Raw genomic sequence first — 23,042 nt, forward strand, 5'->3', positions numbered from 1 at the left:
TTAAACATAATATTTTCTTCAAAAATGTTAATTCCCGAAATGCCTACTGTACATATTACAATTATTAAAAAGTTTACTATGCAGTATTAAACTATAACTCTAATGTTCTTTTTACTAAACCTTTATATAAATCCTACATATTATTATCACACAATACTGCATTTAATACCAATTAAATGTTTATATGTATAATTATTTTGTTGTAGGAAAGACTGTTTTCTAAATGTATTGTCTTAGAAAGAACGCCTTGGAGCCTGGCTCTCTCTCTCTCTGAATGTAACCTGACACCCTGTCTCACACACACCCACACACACAAACACAAACACAAACACACACACACACACACACACACACACACACACACACACACACACACACACTCTCTCTCCTTTGACGGAGAGATAAAGGTCCAGAGGACGAGAGACAGAGAGAGCCTGAGATTTCATTAAAGGTAAAATACATTTTAAAACCCTTTATTTCTTCAAAAACGTTACTACCAACATTTAAACATATGACTATTATTAAAAGTGACTATGCAATATTAAACTATACCTCTAAAAAAAAATGTTTTTACAAAACCTTTATATATATCATACATATTATTATCACACATTACTACAAAATATATATTTAAAATGTATAATTATTTTTCATTGTCGGAAAGACAGTTAAACATTTTTTTAAACTATTATTATTTTCTTAGAAAAGAAGGCATCGGGAAGGTTTCTCGCTATCTCTCTCTCTGCTTGTAACCCAACAGCTTGTAACCTGACACCACCCATGCAACCAGGCCTCACACTCACCCCAAGGGGGAGAGAGACATAGAGAGAGGCAGCGATTTCATTCATTGAAGGTAAATCACAATACACCTATAATTGGTCTAAGAGGCATGTTTCCTGTAGTTTTCTGTGGTTTATCTGCTTTAGACATTGTATTTGGTATTTTATTAGGATCCCCACTAGCTGTTGCAAAAGCAGCAGCTACTCTTCCTGGGGTCCACACAAAGCATGAAACAGAATACAGAATGTCATAATACAGAATAGACAAGAACAGCTCAAGGACAGATCTACATACATTTTTTTTAAATTCACATGTAGCCTACATATCAATGCATACACAAAAACTCTCTCGGTCAAATAGGGGAGAGGGGTTGTGCCGCGAGGTGTTGCTTTATCTGTTTTTTGAAACCAGGTTTGCTGTTTATTTGAGCAATGTGAGATGGAAGGAAGTTCCATGTAATAAGGGCTCTATATAATACTGTGCACTTTCTTGAATTTGTTCTGGATTTGTGGACTGTGAAAAGACCCTTTGTAGCATGTCTGGTGGGATAAGTGTGTGTCAGAGCCGTGGATTTTCAACACATTAATGTTTCTTATAAAAAGAAGAAGTGATGCAGTCAGTCTCTCCTCAACTATTAGCCAAGAGAGACTGGCATGCATATTATTTATATCAGCCCTCTGATTACAATTAAGAGCAAAACGTGCCGTTCTGTTCTGGGCCAGCTGCAGCTTAACTAGGTCTTTCCTTGCAGCACTGGACCACACGACTGAACAATAATCAAGATTAGACAAAACTATAGCCTGCAGAACTTGCTTTTTGGAGTGTGGTGTCAAAAAGCAGAGCATCTCTTTATTACGGCTAGACCTCTCCCTATCTTTACAACCCTTGAATCTATATTTTGACCATGACAGTTTACAATCGACTTGTTCAACAGCCACACCATTCATTACCAGATTCCGCTGAGGTCTAAAACTTAAGGAATGATTTGTACCAAATACAATGCTCTTAGTTTTAGAGATGTTCAGGACCAGTTTATTACTGGCCACCCATTCCAAAACAGACTGCAACTGTTTGTTAAGGGTTTCAGTGACTTCATTAGCTGTGGTTGCTGATGCATATTTGTTTGAATCATCAGCATACATGGACACACATGTGTTGTTTAATGCCAGTGGCAGGTCATTGGTAAAAATAGAAAAGAGTAGAGGGCCTAGAAAGCTGCCCTGCGGTACACCACACTTTACATGTTTGACATTAGAGAAGCTTCCATTAAAGAAAACCCTCTGAGTTCTATTAGATAGATAGCTCTTAAATCCACGATATGGCAGAGATTGAAAAGCCGTATCACATACGTTTTTTCAACAACAGGTTATAGTCAATAATATCAAAGGCTGCACTGAAATCTAACAGTACAGCTACCACAATCTTCTTATCATCAATTTCTTTCAACCAACCATCAGTCATCTGTGTCAGTGCAGTGCATGTTGAGTGCCCTTCTCTATAAGCATGCTGAAAGTCTGTTGTTAATTTGTTTACAGAGAAATAGCATTGTGTTTGGTCAAACACAATTTTTCCAACAGTGCTAAGAGCTGGCAGCAAGCTTATAGGTCGGTTGTTAGAACCAATAAAGGCCGCTTTACCACTCTTGGCTGGCGGAATTACTTTGGCTTCCCTCCAGGCCTGAGGACAAAGACTTTCCTCTAGGCTCAGATTAAAAATATGAAAGATAGGAGTGGCAATAGAGTCAGCTACCATCCTCAGTAGCTTTCCATCTAAGTTGTCAATGCCAGGAGGTTTGTCATTATTGATCGATAACAATAATTGTTCCACCTCTCCCACACTAACTTTACAAAATTCAAACTTGCACTGCCTTTCTTTCATTATTTGTTTTTAAGGCATGAATACAGTTTCTCACTGTTCGTTGTGGGCATTTCCTGCCTAAGTTTTCCCACTCTGCCAATGAAATAATCATTAAAATAATTGGCAACATCAAATGGTTTTGTGATGAATAAGCCATCTGATTTGATGAAAGATGGAGTTGAATTTGTCTTTCTGCCCATAATTTCATTGAAAGTTTTTTTCCATTATTCTTTGTCATTGATTTTTGCTTCATAATAAAGTTTCTTCTTCTTTTTATTGAGTTTAGTCACATCATTTCTCAATTTGCAGTAAGCAAGCCAGTCAGATGTGCAGCCAGACTTATTAGCCACTCCTTTTGCCCCATCTCTTTCAACCATATCGTTTTTACATTTACGTTTAAGTCATTTAGCAGACGCTCTTATCCAGAGCAATTGGTGCATTCACCTTATGATATCCAGTGGAACAACCACTTTACAATAGTGCATCTAACTCTTTTAAGGGTGGGGGGGGGGGGGGGGTTAGAAGGATTACTTTATCCTATCCTAGGTATTCCTTAAAGAGGTGGGGTTTCAGGTGTCTCCGGAAGGTGGTGATTGACTCCGCTGACCTGGCGTCGTGAGGGAGTTTGTTCCACCATTGGGGTGCCAGAGCAGCGAACAGTTTTGACTGGGCTGAGCGGGAACTGTACTTCCTCAGAGGTAGGGAGGCGAGCAGGCCAGAGGTGGATGAACGCAGTGCCCTTGTTTGGGTGTAGGGCCTGATCAGAGCCTGAAGGTACGGAGGTGCCGTTCCCCTCACAGCTCCGTAGGCAAGCACCATGGTCTTGTAGCGGATGCGAGCTTCAACTGGAAGCCAGTGGAGAGAGCGGAGGAGCGGGGTGACGTGAGACGTGTTTTTCAATTACTCTTCAACCCATGGAGCCTTAACAGTCAGTTTCTTAAAAGGTGCATGTTTATCAATAATTGGAAGAAGTGCAGCATCTGGATGCTCCTCATTAATCACATCAGACCAACAAATATATTTAACATCATCCACATAGTTACAGCAAAATCTTTTGTATGATCTCTTATACACTATTTTAGGCCCAGCTGTTGGAACTTTGGCTTTCCTGGATATAGCCACTATATTGGGATCACTGCATCCAATGGGTACAGATATAGCTTTAGAGCAAAGTTCTACAGCATAAGTAAAAATGTGATCGATACATGTGGAAGATATTGTTACTGTATTGTTTGTAAACAACCTGGTAGGTTGATAATTAACCTGAACCAGATTACAGGCACAGATTACAGTCCTCTTGAGCGGGCAGCTTGATGAAAACCAATCAATATTCAGATCCCCAATAAAGTAGAACTCTCTGCTTAGATCACATACACTATCAAGCATTTCACACATATTATTTAGATACTGACTGATCACACTTGGTGGCCTATAGCAACACCCCAAAAGAAAAGGCTTTAGATGTGCCAAGTGAACCTGCAACCACAACACTTCAATAACACTTGACATAAGATCTTATCTAAGCATTGCAGGGATATGGCTCTGAATATATACAGCAACACCTCCCCCATAAGCATTTATGTCTCGCTACTGATGTATCATCAAATGAATTATCCAAGTGAGTCTCAGTGGTTATAACTATATGTTTGGATCAGAATCACCATTATCTAAGTGTCTAATATATGAATGTTATCTGATGTTAGCAAGTTATTGATTTCGTGAACCTTATTTCTAAGGCTACACATATTAATATGGGCTATTTTCAGCCCTTTCCTGTGTAGCTTATCAGAGATAGACATAATACTGAAAAGAGCAGACGAAGAAAGAGAAAAATATATACATTCAGCAGTCAAATAATCAATTGGTGTGTGTGTGTGTGTGTGTGTGTGTGTGTGTGTGTGTGTGTGTGTGTGTGTGTGTGTGTGTGTGTGTGTGTGTGTGTGTGTGTGTGTGTGTGTGTGTGTGTGTGTGTGTGTGTGCGTGTGTGCGCTGCGGGATTAAGGCTACAAACCCATAGGCTCTCTCATCCCTTCCAGGCTTCTGGGAGGGAGGGTGGATAGTGAGCCTGTCATAGTGGATGTACGCAATGTCCTCACACACTCTGGCAGTGGATCACTGTGGATCATAGTGGATCACCTCACACGCTCTGGATCAGTTCTTTCCTCTTCTAGCGCACAGCTTCAAGATAGTCCTCGGTGAGGAAGTTCTTGGCTCTTTCCAGAAGAGCTACTTTGTCCTTGAACCTCAGGAACTTGACCACTATCGGCCGGGGCCTATCACCTGGGCCGGTGGTGGGTTTTCCTGTCCTGTGGGCGCGCTCCACCTCAATCTTCCTGTGGTCCATCTTCAATTTCTCAGAGATCATTTCCCTCACTTTGTCCACAGACTCCGTCCAGGCCTCATTGTATAGAGTCTGCAATTACGTCCACAAACATGTTGTTCCGTCTTGATTGTCCATTGAGATAGTCTGATTTATGTGTAATTGTTATCATGGATTTACACAGGGAACTGATGTCCTCTCTCAATGACTTACAGATTGTTGTCATCTTGCCGTTCTCCTGTTTCAACTCATCGAGCTGAAACTGGGAGAACTGCAAACTGTTCTTCAGGTCCTGGACCTCTCTAGTCAGGTCGTCCATTCTTTTATTAGTAGAATCCACATTTGGACAAAACACTTGAATATATTTTCTTGTTGTTGTAACAACTGCTTGTAGGACTATTTTTGGTAGTTTTAAAGATCCTTCACGTGTGATAGAGAGACACCACTGTCCTCAACGTTACTCCCGCCGGCTTTGGTCTTTGTCATGGTAGCTAGCAACCTAGGTTACATTGTTTCTCCTTGCAGTTCCAGACAGGGCAAGTCACTGGGAAAATTGAAAACAACAAACAGCAGGGATCTAGACAGCCACAAACCCGGGACAATTCGCGGTACCAGCCACAATGGCTAACCATGTCGTGGGCTGATGCCAACAACTGATGCCAACTGCGTCGCGGGATCCAAACTAAGAAGCTAGGTAGCTAGCAATAACTTTCCAATACACTTTCAAACAACAAACTTTCCAAACAAACAAAACCAAGCTCTTCCTTGTTCCGCGTTCAACTTGTCATAGGACAAGTCTAACACTTACTTATACTCAGGCAGACATACCCAGCAAATACTTTTCCATTTCACAAGCTCCCTAAACAGCAGCTCCAAAAGTTCACCACATAAATTCACAACTGTTTCAGATGTTCAAACTCAGGCCTCCCCCATTCACAACATAAATTCCCAAATGTGTCAAATGTTCAAACTCAGGCCTCCCCAATTCACTACATAAATTCTCATTTTTTTCACTGTCAAACTCAGGCCTCCCCCATTCACTACATAAATTCCCAACTGTTTCAAATGTTCAAACACATTCAACAGTTCAACAAGGCCACTACACATCAATCACCAGGACATTTTTATTGAAAACATATGCTTTACTTCAAAGGTGTCACACCCTGGCCTTGGAGATCCTTTTTATGCCTCTATTTTGGTTTGGTCAGGGCCTGAGTTGGGGTGGGCATTCTATGTTTTGTGTTCTATGTTTTATTTCTGTGTGTTTGGCCGGGTGTGGTTCTCAATCAGAGGCAGCTGTCTATCGTTGTCTCTGAGAACCATACTTAGGTAGCCTTTTCCCACCTGTGTTTTGTGGGTAGTTGTTTTCTGTTTTGTGTTTCTGCACCTGACAGTGCTGTTTCGTTTTCGTTCATTCTCTTTGTTATTTTGTTTAGTGTTCAGTTTTAATAAAAAATAACATGAACACACCTCGCTGCGCTTTGGTCCACACCTAATTCAACAGACGATACAAAAGGAACAGCTGCACTATCATGTTACATAAAGCAGTCACTTCATAGTGTGAGAACATCTGGACAGGATGTCCATAAAAGGGCATAACCACATGACACTAAAAATAGATCATCAATCACTTTTTGACACATATCGTCTACTATATTCTCTCTTGCCTATATTGCCATAATCTGCAAGAACTCGCTTACTCATTAGGGAAACACGAAAAGCTAACTTAAATAACTTAAATCACTCCCAAATACCAACAGCAAACACTTAAATACATGTCAGGTTCACAGTTAGCTCATAGCAACACATTAAGATCCACCTGTCTCACTGAGCCCAAGCAATGTAATGCGGTCCTTTTCATGCAGAACCCTGAGTGGCCATTTAACCCCTGACTGAGGGAAGTGAATTACCCTGGACCCTGGCATCCCCCATAATACAGACAATCACACTCAGATTGCAAGGTTCCGGCACCAATCTTCACCTGATTCCCAATATGAGCCACTAAGGATGGTGTCAAAATCTCTCTATTTTCTCTGGGCTCAGCATTAGAGATTGCAATATGATGGAAACAATGTGGTGGATGAAGAAAAGTGGCATGTTTGGTATTGTCTATACTGAGATTAGGCCTGTGATATCTACGTGTTGTAAAAATAGAGGCCTATATGTTGTATATTTGTCTATGATTACTGAGGATTTTTATCACTGTTAAAAATGATGAGGTATCTCTCTCTAGCACTCTGTACCTACATGAGTAGCCTATGCTCAACCATCACCAAAACATTTAAATCCAAGGTGAACAGTCAGGTTTCCCACCTATATGTTGTGGTAGGAAAACATTATTTGTGCTCCCATCTACAGCTGTATTCCTTTCACTCACCAACAACAAGCCAACAGGCCCTACTCTACACATCATCATGTCTGTGGGAATGAGAGTAAGAGATTGCAGCTTATCCCAAAACACCATCCAAATACCCTGGATGAAGCTCCCCAAACACACGACCATGTCTCATTCTGGATCTGGAGAACCCCATTTCACTGTCCCATGGTTGGTGATAGAAGAACAATTTGAGAGAGAGAGAGAGAGAGAGAGAGAGAGAGGGTATATTACATAAAGTTATCATAGATGCACACTATGTAACTCATTATATTAATAATTCCCTAAAAATGTGATGTCATTGTCTTTCATAACTTTTGCAGTGCAAAGAGAGAGAGAGAGGGTGCAAAGAGAGAGAGAGAGGGTGCAAAGAGAAAAGGAAGAGAAGGAGAGAGAGAAGAGAGAGACACATCTCCGGGGGATGACAAACGTACATATTTTCATAGAGCCATAGAGTCATCACAGTCACATATAATAAGTCTCTAAGCATACACACACATTTTTGGCACCTGTCCAAGGAGGTCCCACCCACACACACACACGCACACGCACACGCACACACAGAGACACACACACAGATCCAGAAGGCAGTCGTTTCTCATCGCCCCTCACACAGCTCTCACAGCACCACCACCACACGTCTCAGAGATCACATTCGTGATTACCTTGAAGCTGCACCCAATTATAATTAAGGAGAAGATGGGGCCTACCGCATCAGGAGAGAGAGAGGGGAAGTGTGTGAGAGAGAGAGAGATGACAGTACTCTGCAACACAGGGGGATGAAGACGAAAGATAGAAAAAAAATACAAAAGAATCCTGGGGTACAGACAGAGAGAGACACTCAGAACTCGCAGTCACATTTCAAAGTGAAATCACAAGGGAAACAATATGTTTGGTGAGATAGGGAGTATTATGTCCCCTGCCTCTCGCAGGCTATTATTCACCACATTCAGCTAAATGAAAGTCAATTTGATGAGAAGCCAGAGAAATCGCAGCAGTGAGGAGAGCTGCCTCAGATGTGCCCGAACCTCCAGAGGGATTTTCGCTCTCTTTTTTTCTTACCCCTATTTCTATTCCCTACTCCTCTTCAACGGCAAATGGAATTCAAAACGTATTAAATGTGATTCGGACGAGGCCGGGGAGGGCAGGGTCGTCGGGTAAATGGGGGATGAGGGAAACGCTAGTAACACAGGACTGCATTTCATCTTAACTGTTTTGCCTAGTTAAATAAAGGTAAAATAAAATAAATAAAACTAAATCAGCATGGATTGGATTGCACAGTAGGCTATATCAGTCAGAGAGATTATCTTGACTGGATGTTGGAACATTGCTGTGGGGACTTGCTTCCATTCAGCCGCAAGAACATTAGTGAAGTCGGGCAAGCTGTTATTATTATTTAGTGATACAATCATAGTGTTCGTTATAAGATGACCTTTAGTACCTCTGCTTGAGTACTCGGTTACTTGTAAGCTGGTTATTAAATGTTTTTAGTTGTGAAATTGAAATATTCTACTGAAAGAAACTTTTCGAAAATAATAAAATGTACTGTTACCAATCGTTCTTCCTCTTATCTCAACCAAATAACTTGGCATATAGGATTGGAATTGAAATAATATCCTTTGGAGATTTTGTGCTGTCAATTTTTGTGCTGTTATTGTTCTGTCTCCCTATCTATCCACGAAAGCTACAAGCTACGCTTGGATCATCAGAAAAGATCTCTCACCAGGATCTGAGCACAATGATCATTTACTATTGGGACTTTGCCCACACTCTTCAAAGTTTACTATCCCTCTTATGGTCATTTAGTGCACTCATGTGGTTATAACTACCACTACCACTATCAATCATCATGTGGTTATAACTACCACTACCACTATCAATCATCATGTGGTTATAACTACCACTACCACTATCAATCATCATGTGGTTATAACTACCACTACCACCTATCAATCATCATGTGGTTATAACTACCACTACCACTATCAATCATCATGTGGTTATAACTACCACTACCAATATCAATCATCATGTGGTTATAACTACCACTACCACTATCAATCATCATGTGGTTATAACTACCACTACCACCTATCAATCATCATGTGGTTATAACTACCACTACCACTATCAATCATCATGTGGTTATAACTACCACTACCACAATCAATCATCATGTGGTTATAACTACCACTACCAATATCAATCATCATGTGGTTATAACTACCACTACCACTATCAATCATCATGTGGTTATAACTACCACTACCACCTATCAATCATCATGTGGTTATAACTACCACTACCACTATCAATCATCATGTGGTTATAACTACCACTACCACAATCAATCATCATGTGGTTATAACTACCACTACCAATATCAATCATCATGTGGTTATAACTACCACTACCACTATCAATCATCATGTGGTTATAACTACCACTACCATTATCAATGATCATGTGGTTATAACTACCACTACCACCTATCAATCATCATGTGGTTATAACTACCATTACCACTATCAATCATCATGTGGTTATAACTACCACTACCACTATCAATCATCATGTGGTTATAACTACCACTACCACTATTAATCATCATGTGGTTATAACTACCACTACCATTATCAATCATCATGTGGTTATAACTACCACTACCACTATCAATCATCATGTGGTTATAACTACCACTACCACTATCAATCATCATGTGGTTATAACTACCACTACCACTATCAATCATCATGTGGTTATAACTACCACTACCACTATCAATCATCATGTGGTTATAACTACCACTACCACTATCAATCATCAAAGTAACCGAACTGAAAGGCCGTTTTGAAACGCACATGATTTATGTAAATAAACAGCGCAATTATAAAACAGTGCATCAACTCATAATTTCATAACAAAATTACAATTTTATAACAGATCACAATATCCAGCAATTGTCAAAGACTCCAGCCAACCTAGTCATAGACTGTTCTCTCTGCTACTGCAAGTCTAGGTCCAAAAGGCTCCTTAACAGCTTCTAACCCCCAAGCCATAAGACTGCTGAACAGTTAATCAAATGGCTACCTGGACTATTTCAGGCCTTTCTTGGAAAAGAGATGTTATCTCAATGAGAAAAACCTGTATAAATAAAGGTTACATCAAAATTATTATATCTTTTTTTGCATTGACCCCCTTTTTTTAAGCTGCTGCTACTCACTGCTTATTATCAATGCATAGTCACTTAGCCCCTACCATATGCATATTACCTCAATTACCCCGACTAAACTGTACCCCCGCACATTGACTCGGTACCGGTACCCCCTGTATATAGCCTCAATATTATTGTTATTACTTTTTTAAACTTTTGTTTATTTAGTAAATATTTTCTTAACTGTTATTTTTCTTAAAACTGCATTGTTGGTTAAGGGCTTGTAAGTAAGCATTTTCAGGGTAAGGTTGTATTTGGCGCATGTGACAAATGCAATTTGGTTTGATTTGATTACATTTTGGGCACAATTTAACACTTTAGTAGCTTCCTCCTTTGGAAAAGTATTTCAAAGTTGTATTTTAATCACGTCTCTTTCACATGTGGTTGGATCAGAATCACCATTATAATCACTGGCCAGTACGGAGAATTAAGTAAAACCACATGTCCAAATCTCTGTCTCCGTCAATGGCTAATTTAGGAAAAGGCCAACTTTATATAGCTCACGATAGATAACCTACACATATAGAGGGGCGCTGTTTCGCTCGCTCGGATGCTTTCTCCGGGGGAGATACTTTTTAAAATATGGTGTATGTATATCAAATTAGTGGATTCGGCTATTTCAGCCACACCCGTTGCTGACAGGTTTATAAAATCGAGCACACAGCCATGCAATCTCCATAGACAAACATTGGCAGTAGAATGGCCCTACTGAAAAGCTCAGTAACTTTCAACGTGGCACCATCATAGGATGCCACCTTTCTAACAAGTCACTTCATCAAATATCTGCCCTGCTAGAACTGCCAAGTCCAAATGTAAGTGCTGTTATTGAGAAGTGGAAACGTCTAGGAGCAACAATAATAGGCCACACAAGCTCACAGAACGGGATCGCCGAGTGCTGAAAAAAAATAGTCTGTCCTCGGTTGCAACACTCACAACTGAGTTCCATACTGCCTCTGGAAGCAACATCAGCACAAGAACTGTTCGTCGGGAGCTTAATGAAATGGGTTTCCATGGCCTACAAGCCTAAGATCACCATGTGCAATGCCAAGCGTTAGCTGGAGGGGTGTAAAGCTCGCCGCCATTTGACTCTGAAGCAGTGGAAACACATTCATCTGGCTGTCCGATGGACGAATCTGGGTTTGACAGTGTCACAAGCCGGCTCATAGCCTGTGACAAAAATGAGGGGACACGAACAACAGGTATAGGCCAATTTAAAAGTGTTCTTTATTCTACAACAAACTATTAACTTAAACTAAGAAAAAGGAATGAGGGGTGGAAGTATCATAATGTAAGGTGTATGTAAAGTGCATGGATGCGTGAATATGTGTGTGTGAACATGACTGAATGAAAACTAGGCAAAACAAAGGAACAAACAAATCATGAGCATACCTGGAGGAGCAGAGAGAGAGAGAGAGAGAAAAGTGATTAGTGACAGCTTTATACCCTGAGCCCAGGTGGCTCCAATCACTAACGACCCTCCTCTGCCTGCAGGAGGAACCGCCCCCTGCACTGCAGAGGAGGAGCCGTGACACAGATGCCAGAAGAACGCTACCTGCCCCCAAAGCATAGTGCCAACTGTAAAGTTTGGTGGATGAGGAATAATGGTCCGGGGTTGTTTATCATGGTTCAGGCTAGGCCCCTTAGTTCCAGTGAAGGGGAATCTTAATGGTACAGCATACAATGACCTTCTAGATGATTCTGTGCTTCCAACTTTGAGGCAACTGTTTGGGGAAGAAACGTTTCTGTTTCAGCATGACAATGCCCCCGTGTACAAAGTGAGGTCCATACAGAAATGGTTTGTCGAGATTGGTGTGGAAGAACTTGACTGGCCTGCACAGAGCCCTGACCTCGAACCCCATCACACACCTTTGGGATGATTTGGAACACTGACTGCGAGCCAGGCACAATTGCCCAACATCAGTGCCCGACTTCACTAATGTTCTTGCGGCTGAATGGAAGCAAGTCCCCGCAGCAATGTTCCAACATCTAGTGGAAAGCCTTCCCGGAAGAGTGGAGGCTGTTATAGCAGCAAAGGGGGTATGAGATGTTCGCGAGCAGGTGTCCAAATACTTTGGTCATGTAGTGTACATTCAGCCTCTTTCGAATTGAAGGACAATTATGAAATACAGAGAGACAAAATCTATATTATTTTAATGTTTTTTTTTTACTTCCTTAAAACATTCACTGAATGTTTCAATAAAATAACATCTAATTTTCAGGTTAACTCTTTTTATCTCCAATCACAGATAGGACACATGGAAATTAATGATTTTTTTATTGTGACATAGCATCAGTGAGATTTGAACCTATAATCTTCTGTTCTCTATTGATGGAATTTTTCCACTGCTCCAACAGGATGGTGCTAACATGTTTTTTTACACATACAAGGCTGTTCATTTTAGTCTATTCAAACAGGCCCAATTTCAAAGAAAACAAGCACTCATTAAGATCAGATATGCCCAATTAGTGGCCGCGGCCAACACACCTGAACACACTTTACAAGATAGAGGATAGTTTTGTTGATTATGAGAACGGAATGGATATGTTTTTAAATAAGATTCTTAGAATGTTCTTTGAATGCTATAAAAGTTTTCTTGTGTTTTTTTTAATGGAAAGTGTTCTTACGTTATCGGAACAATTTGAGAACATGACTTTAAATAGAACAACGAGAAAACCTGTAGGGGTCTCCCGAGTGGCGCAGCGGTCTAAGGCACTGCAGTGCTTGATGTGTCATGAGAAAGCGGTATAAGCACTGCAGTGCTTGACTATCAGGAGATAGTGGTATACATTTTTTTTTAAACCTGTAGGAAAGATTTTGCTGAAATTCCCACAGAAGAACATTGTTTCTTAGCGTTCTTGGAACAATTTGAGAACACGACTTTAAATAGAACCATGAGGAAACCTGTGGGAAACGTATTGCTCAAGTACGGAAATTCCCACAAAAGAACGTTGTTTCTTAGCGTTCTAGATCCATGAGTAAACATTCCCAATGTCAAACCAGTTGGAGAATGTTCCTAGAACATTCCCAAAATAAAAATGAAATGTACCATGTTTGAACTGTCAGGAAACGTCCTATTAAAGTAATAAAATACCAAGAAATATTTTTTTGGTGAAGTTCCTTAAATGTGCTGAGAATGTTCTAAAGCCAAGCAGCTATCTTGCACCATTCCCAGAAAGTTGTGGGAAGGTTGTATGCAAACTAACCATAGGACAACCACACATTCACCAAGCTCTAAGAAACATACTGTTCTCAGAATATTAAGTGCTAGTTGTGAATCCCCTGTAATTGATATAAGGATTAAGGCAGGTTATCTTCTAAATCAACATCACACATATTTGCTACACTAACTAATATCAATCGTTACCTGTTGAAACACTGCTCTATGACTTTAAAGAGATGTAGATATATCATGTTTTGATGGAAGATAGACTGTGTGGTAAGCACATCATTAGGAATTAGAATATTAGATGGACATGAACCTTCTTATGATGGTATAAAGGTCCGCCGTTTAGGTCAGGGAGTTGGTCAACCATGGTTTGCAAGTGTTGTGATAAGATATTGTGTAAAAGAATGAATTTGAAGAATTTATCTGCACTGTATGTTTGTTAGCTAGTTTGCCTGCCAGTTTAAGAGGAATGATTCCATTCATTTTTCAAATGAACTGCCATTATTCCAATATTCCATTAAAACAATGCAGGAATAAACTGGCAGAAATCAGTTGGACTTGCAACAATTACTGATATTGTATCATATAATAGCACTCATAGCTTTCCAAGAAAACAACAATTGAGACATTTATGGTCTGCTTACATATATTTTAGAGGCTATTTAGACAGAAAATTGGTCAACAACCCATATCAACTGTATATATAATTATATGACAATATTTTAGGTTGACAATAATTCTACTACACAATTTCTGATACATCACCCGCCTTACTTTTATTTACCTGCATAAGTAAAATCTGGATTCTGTCAATTCTGCCATTCACGCCAATTAGACTGGTTTGGATTTCTCCCTGGCCAATCTGGCTGCCATTTTCACCCCATTCTAACGTTGAGGGTTTATTACATAGTAATTTAATAGGATCTCTATAAAATGGTAGTAAGCCACAAAAAGTCAGTAAGAGAAACATTTTACGTAACTTGTGAAAACTTTTATTGACAAATTCATGATTCAATTAATGTTTAAATTACAGTGAGACAGTGTGGTACAGAGTCTGTATTCCTCAGACTGAGGCCTGGATTATGTTGTGGCCTTGGGGCCTCACTCGTTATGTGTGACAGGCTGCAATGACAGAGTATGGCCACAAGGTGTCCCTGTGCTTACAGCTCATCTCTGGGGGCACGCAGGGGAAAGTACTGAAACTGCCCTGGCACCTCCTCTCTCTTCTGAGATCTATTGTAGAAACCCAGCAACTCCAGCAGACTGCTGATCTCATCCACCTGATACAACACACACACAAAATGTTTACATTCAGTACAGGGCGGGGAAACCATAATTCAAGATTGAACAGGTTCAGAAAATATACAGCATCACTGTCATGCCTCTTTCTCTTTAACTGTTTAAAATCACACCTATATGTTCCTATTTTTTATTGTGTAATGTCTTCTTGCAATAGTTATGTATTCCTCTCTAATCTTGTCATGCTTGAGTCAAGGTCAGAAAATATATGTTATTTACCCAACCATTTATCTGATAATCTTTGTCTGACCTTTAGACGATATTGTAGCGATCTTAAAACAACACCCATCAAGAGGTTCTGACTTCGTAAGAGTTAAGGTGTTGGCTATACAGTAGCTGGACCTGGGTTTGAGGCCTTGTCAGGCCTACCCCCACATCCACTACATTGGTGTCAGAAGTGGGATGAGGCCTTTGGAGAGGCATTTACATGTAAGGTACTTGGTGTGGGGACAAGCTCTCCCTAAGGAATGAGCTAATGTAACGACCTTAACCCAACACCCAGCGACTTTGTTGAATGGTTTGGAGCTCTTGGCATAATGGTTAAAGTGTTGGCTTGACAGTCACTGGACCTAGGTTCAAATCCCAGTCAGAGTTACCCTCTGAATTTGCTACAATATGTAGCATCTTCAATGGGAATCATATCTTACCTGAACAACCTCATCCTTATCATTGTAGAATATCAGAAGTGGATTCTTTCCTCCCCTGTAATCATATTCCAGATTGTGACTTCAACGGAAATGATGCTCAAGGAACATATATGTAGGGCTGGTTTCCGGAGCCCAGATTATTCCTAGTCCTGGACCAAAAAAATCTATTTCAGTGAAGATTCTCCATTAAGCATGATTTTTTGTTGTTGTCCAGGACTAGGTTCACTCTCTGCCTGTAGGATACGGGAACACCAACAACTTCAAGAACAATCTACTTCTGGATATATTTCAAGTGAGATCAAACATCATTCAACATACTTGAATACTGACACATGATGGATTTGAACTTAGTTGGACCCACTTGTGGTTTGAGGCCAATTCACGATGGCATAAAACTGGGTTGTCGCTAACACACATGTTCTTGTTTATCTGGAAGGTCATGAGAAACTACAAAAGGCTTTGGGTGGGTCAAGTTTTGAAAAAAATGACATGAGGTACGATGTAACCATATGAGGTAATGCTAACATACTACAATGCACAATGTACAATGCAAACGATCTCCCAAAATATCATTAGAAAGCGACATAGCAACCATAATAAAATTATAATCTAGCCTCATAAATCTATTTAAGATCTACACAGAAACCAATAGAAGGATACTACAATGCCCATCGCTCCATGAGAAACGTATCGAGCTCAGGCATCTTCTTGATGGCTCATCCAACCACACTTGGGCCCAATGGGAAAAATGAACAGACAATGAGTATTTTTCATTCACAACCACCATGTCTAATCTGTTTCTCAGTTAGATCAAAGATAGTCAAGCCTTCGTGTACCAACAATAAATATGTGTCTTCCTCCTAAGTAGAAAGTTTAACAAAGGTATGTTCAGAGTACAGAAGTCAATTAATTTCACTAATTTAACCACCACATCATTCACATTTAACTTACCTTAAGTATGCCCTTGGCTATTACAGGTATCTCTTCAACGGCTATATCTGTGACATCTGTGACACTGAACAAGGTGGCAGGGCCAAGGGGGAAGAGGGTCCATTAGGAAAATGAGTCATCTTTTTAGTTTGGGTTTTCTTTTGGTTTATTCTCAATGACAGACATTATGGGAAATGGACACCAGATGGGCATAATACTTGTTCCACTTGAAATGGCTTGAACATAAATATAGATGTTAATGAACACTTTCTATCAGGATTGGTACCCCCGACTCCATAAAATATCCTCTGTCTCTGTAGCAACCCTCGAGGACACCTGCATCCTTATCACTTTTTCCCAGATCATGGTGCCAGTGAAAACATACCTCATGGCACACTGCAGTGCATTTTCTTGAACTTGTTATTAAGCCTGTATGTATGACGGTAAAATACCTGCTAAACTGTGTGCTGCAGAGAATAGTGAAACATAGTAAAACACTTTAGAATCTGACACCATAGAACGTTTCTCTATTTCCCCACAGATGGAGCTACAGTAGAACAACAGTATGTCAGGTTGAAATAAATGGTTACATTGAATAAGCATGCCTTTAACCCTAGAAGTCCCCTTGAAATGAATGCAGTCAAATCCCATGACACAACAATACAGTAGATGACAAAAAAAAGTATTCTGTTGTTCCATTCCATAGTAGAACCTTTGCTTGTCCTTTGTCAATAAAACAGAGGCATGACATGTACACTAGAGGGCAACAACAACTGACTTTTATTTCCGGGCAGATTGGCGGGTAAAATGTAGCCTACTTCCAAATTCTAGCCACAGACAATTATGTTTCCAAGAAAAATAAACCCTTCTAGATTGGAATGCTAAAGCAAAACCATCCCTCTCTATATTTCCCAGTCTAGAGCTTAGAACTTGATGTTCAACCCTTAACATTCAGCAGTTCGGTGTCTGCAAGCCATGATGTGTCAAATGGTAGAGCAGTCCTCATTTGAACAGAGTTTAACAGAGTTTCCTCCCCTTGGCTGTGACTGTAAATCCACAGCCCAAATTAAAAAGAACAGTCCCCCTCCGACACGGAAAATAGTTATAGTTTTACTTTAATTTATCTTTATTTGTGTTATAAACCCAGCCATGTTTCTCACAATGTACGTTTACTGGCCTAGATTGAGCAGCAGAACAATCCAAATACAATTACATTTTAAACAGCAGGAGAAGGAAAGAGAGCGAAAGGAGAAGATGGGGGTTGGGTATTCTTGGCATGCCTCTGTGAGAGTACTGTATATGTGTGGATGCATACCATATGTTTTCTCCCTGTATGTGTGTGTAGGCCTCCTTCTATGTTGGAGAGTATGTCAGAACGAGAGATTACAACCATCCATCTGCTGATAATTTGAGGGACTAATGATGGTGTAGAGCTGTAGTGAGATAGGTCACATGGTGAACTGATTCCTGTGAAAAGACAGGAAGATAAATGCAGTGAAAATAGGAAGGAACTCAGTCATACCCAACAAAAAAAGCCACATTCATGAACACAAAGGCACACTAACCTCCATGCACCTCATATCTTGTTCCCCGTTCCACAAACTTAAACTCCAATGTCAAGCCTACACAAATTCACACCCCATGCTGCTATATATTTAAAAAAAATCACTGTCTGTATTGTCAAATCATCTTAGTCTATTCTTACATCATCCATTGTACCTATCGTACATCAGACTAGGACAGCGTTTCCCAAACTCGGTCCTCGGGACCCCAAGGGGTGCACATTTTGGTTTTTGCCCTAACACTACACAGCTGATTCAAATGATCAAAGCTTGATGATTAGTTGATTATTTGAATCAGCTGTGTAGTGCTAGGGCACAAAACTAAACGTGCACCTCTTGGGGTCCTGAGGACCGAGTTTGAGAAACCCTGGAGTAGGAGTTTCTACAGACCATGTGACCAGGTGAGGAACAACTCTGGGCCCTAGTGAAAACCAACTCCTTGTAGGATCTGTATGACATCTGGTCTACATACAGTATAGCAACAGGCCTATTTCTTTATTTAACCAGGTAAGCCAGCTGAGAACAAGTTCTCATTTACAAATGCGACCTGGCCAAGATAAAGCAAAGCAGTGTGACACAAACAACAACACAGAGTTACACATGGAATCAACAAACGTACAGTCAATAACACAATAGAAAAGTCTATATACAGTGTGTGCAAATGAAGTAAGATTAGGGAGGTAAGGCAATAAATAGGCCGTAGTGGCGAAATAATTACAATTTAGTAAATACACACTGGAGTGATAGATCTGCAGAAGATGAATGTGCAAGTAGAGATACTGGGGTGCAAAAGAGCAAAAATTATATATAAATAAAATAAATAACAATATGGGGATGAGGTAGTTGGATGGGCTATTTACAGATGGGCAATGATCTATAAGCTGCTCTGATAGCTGATGCTTAAAGTTAGTGAGGGAGATATGAGTCTCCAGCTTTAGTGATTTTTGCAATTTGTTCCAGTCATTGTCAGCAGAGAACTGGAAGGAAAGGCAGCCAATAGAGTAATTTGTTTTGGGGGTGACCAGTGAAATATACCTGCTGGAGCGTGTGCTACGGGTGGGTGCTACTATGGTGACCAGTGAGCTGATATAAGGCAGGGCTTTACTTAGCAAAGACTTATAGATGGCCTGGAGCCAGTGGGTTTGACGACAAATATGAAGCTAGTGCCAGCCAACGAGAGCATTTAGGTCGCAGTGGTGGGTAGTATATGGGGCTTTGTGACAAAATGGATGGCACTGTGATAGACTGCATCCAATTTGCTGAGTAGAGTGTTGGAGGTTATTTTGTAAATGACATCGCCAAAGTCAAGGATCGGTAGGATAGTCAGTTTTACGAGGGTATGTTTGGCAGCATGAGTGAAGGATGCTTTGTTGCGAAATAGGAAGCTAGATTTTATTTTGGATTTGGATGCTTAATATGAGTCTGGAAGGAGAGTTTACAGTCTAATCAGACACATAGGTATTTGTAGTTGTCCTCATATTCTCAGTCAGAACCGTCCAGAGTAGTGATGCTAGACGGGGGGCAGGTGCGGGCAGCGATCGGTTGAAGAGCATGCATTTAGTTTTACTTGCATTTAAGAGCAGTTGGAGGCCACAGAAGGAGAGTTGTATGGCATTGAAGCTCGTCTGGAGGTTAGTTAGCACAGTGTCAAAAGAGGGGCCAGAAGTATACAGAATGGTGTCGTCTGCAGAGAGATGGATCAGAGAATCCACCAGCCCCAAGAGCGACATCATTGATGTCTACAGAGAAAATTGTCGGCCCGAGAATTGAACCCTGTGGCACCCTCATAGAGCCATAGAGACAGCCAGAGGTCCGGACAACAGGCCCTATGATTTGACACACTGAACTCTATCTGAGAAGTAGTTGGTGAACCAGACGAGGCAGTCATTTGAGAAACCAAGGTTGTTGAGTCTGCCGACAAGAATGCGGTGACTGACAGAGTCGAAAGCCTTGGCCAGGTCGATGAATATGGCTGCACAGTATTGTCTTTTGTTGATGGCGGTTATGATATCGTTCAGGACCTTGTGCGTTGCTGAGGTGCACCCATGACCAGCTCGGAAACCAGATTGCATAGCGGAGAAGGTACGGTGGGATTCTAAATGGTCGGTGATCAATCAATCAATCAATCAAGTTTATTTTATATAGCCCTTCGTACATCAGCTAATATCTCGAAGTGCTGTACAGAAACCCAGTCTAAAACCCCAAACAGCAAGCAATGCAGGTGTAGAAGCACGGTGGCTGGGAAAAACTCCCTAGAAAGGCCAAAACCTAGGAAGAAACCTAGAGAGGAACCAGGCTATGAGGGGTGGCCAGTCCTCTTCTGGCTGTGCCGGGTGGAGATTATAACAGAACATTGGCCAAGATGTTCAAAATGTTCATAAATGACCAGCATGGTCAAATAATAATCAGGAATAAATGTCAGTTGGCTTTTCATAGCCGATCATTAAGAGTTGAAAACAGCAGGTCTGGGACAGGTAGCACGTCCGGTGGACAGGTCAGGGTTCCATAACCGCAGGCAGAACAGTTGAAACTGGAACAGCAGCAAGGCCAGGTGGACTGGGGACAGCAAGGAGTCATCATGCCCGGTCGTCCTGACGCATGGTCCTAGGGCTCAGGTCCTCCGAGAGAGAGAAAGAAAGACAGAAGGAGAGAATTAGAGAGAGCATACTTAAATTCACACAGGACACTGGATAGGACAGGAGAAGTACTCCAGATATAACCAACTGACCCTAGCCCCCCGACACATAAACTACTGCAGCATAAATACTGGAGGCTGAGACAGGAGGGGTCAGGAGACACTGTGGCCCCATCCGATGATACCCCCGGACAGGGCCAAACAGGAAGGATATAACCCCACCCACTTTGCCAAAGCACAGCCCCCGCACCACTAGAGGGATATCTTCAACCACCAACTTACAATCCTGAGACAAGGCCGAGTATAGCCCACAAAGAACTCCACCACAGCACAAACCAAGGGGGGGCGCCAACCCAGACAGGAAGATCACGTCAGTAACTCAACCCACTCAAGTGACGCACCCCTCCTAGGGATGGCATGAAAGAGCACCAGTAAGTCAGTGACTCAGCCCCTGTAATAGGGTTAGAGGCAGAGAATCCCAGTGGAGAGAGGGGAACCGGCCAGGCAGAGACAGCAAGGGCGGTTCGTTGCTCCAGAGCCTTTCCGTTCACCTTCACACTCCTGTGCCAGACTACACTCAATCATGTGACCTACTGAAGAGATAAGTCTTCAGTAAAGACTTAAAGGTTGAGACCGAGTCTGCGTCTCTCACATGGGTAGGCAGACCATTCCATAAAAATGGAGATCTATAGGAGAAAGCCCTGCCTCCAGCTGTTTGCTTAGAAATTCTAGGGACAGTTAGGAGGCCTGCGTCTTGTGACCGTAGCGTACGTGTAGGTATGTACGGCAGGACCAACTCGGAAAGATAGGTAGGAGCAAGCCCATGTAACGCTTTATAGGTTAACAGTAAAACCTTGAAATCAACCCTTGCCTTAACAGGAAGCCAGTGTAGGGAAGCTAGCACTGGAGTAATATGATCAAATTTCTTGGTTCTAGTCAGGATTCTAGCAGCCGTATTTAGCACTAACAGAAGTTTATTTAGTGCTTTATCCGGGTAGCCGGAAAGTAGAGCATTGCAGTAGTCTAACCTAGAAGTAACAAATGCATGGATTCATTTTTCTGCATCATTTTTGGACAGAAAATGTCTGATTTTTGCAATGTTACGTAGATGGAAAAAAGCTGTCCTTGAAACAGTCTTGATATGTTCGTCAAAAGAGAGATCAGGGTCAAGAGTAACGCCGAGGTCCTTCACAGTTTTATTTGAGACGACTTTACAACCATCAAGATTAATTGTCAGATTTAACAGAAGATCTCTTTGTTTCTTGGGACCTAGAACAAGCATCTCTGTTTTGTCCGAGTTTAAAAGTAGAACGTTTTCAGCCATCCACTTCCTTATGTCTGAAACACAGGCTTCTAGCGAGGGCAATTTTGGGGCTTCACCATGTTTCATTGAAATGTACAGCTGTGTGTCATCCGCATAGCAGTGAAAGTTAACATTATGTTTTCGAATGACATCCCCAAGAGGTAAAATATATAGTGAAAACAATAGTGGTCCTAAAACGGAACCTTGAGGAACACCGAAATGTACAGTTGATTTGTCAGAGGACAAACCATTCACAGAGACAAACTGATATCTTTCCGACAGATAAGATCTAAACCAGGCCAGAACTTGTCCGTGTAGACCAATTTGGGTTTCCAGTCTCTCCAAAAGAATGTGGTGATCGATGGTATCAAAGGCAGCACTAAGGTCTAGTAGCACGAGGACAGATGCAGAGCCTCGGTCTGACGCCATTATAAGGTCATTTACCACCTTCACAAGTGCAGTCTCAGTGCTATGATGGGGTCTAAAACCAGACGGAAGCATTTCGTATACATTGTTTGTCTTCAGGAAGGCAGTGAGTTGCTGCGCAACAGCTTTTTAATTTTTTTTTGAGAGGAATGGAAGATTCGATATATGCCGATAGTTTTTTATATTTTCTGGGTCAAGGTTTGGCTTTTTCAAGAGAGGCTTTATTACTGCCACTTTTAGTGAGTTTGGTACACATCCGGTGGATAGAGAGCCGTTTATTATGTTCAACATAGGAGGGCCAAGCACAGGAAGCAGCTCTTTCAGTAGTTTAGTTGGAATAGGATCCAGTATGCAGCTTGAAGGTTTAGAGGCCATGATTATTGTCATCATTGTGTCAAGAGATATAGTACTAAAACATTTAAGTGTTTCTCCCGATCCCAGGCCCTGGCAGAGCTGTGCAGATCCAGAACAGCTAAGCCCTGGAGGAATACGCAGATTTAAAGAGGAGTCCGTAATTTGCTTTCTAAT

The 23,042-nt window shown here is 41.1% G+C and overlaps 1 long non-coding RNA gene across 1 annotated transcript in view; it reads right to left on the minus strand.

Moving 5' to 3' along the window:
* LOC139576408 (uncharacterized) overlaps positions 1 to 23,042 on the minus strand; it is a 530,253-nt gene that overhangs the window by 115,290 nt on the left and 391,921 nt on the right. The gene's annotated exons all lie outside the window — the stretch shown is intronic.

This window comes from Salvelinus alpinus, chromosome 5, assembly GCF_045679555.1.
Source record: "Salvelinus alpinus chromosome 5, SLU_Salpinus.1, whole genome shotgun sequence".
NCBI classification, from domain to species: domain Eukaryota; kingdom Metazoa; phylum Chordata; class Actinopteri; order Salmoniformes; family Salmonidae; genus Salvelinus; species Salvelinus alpinus.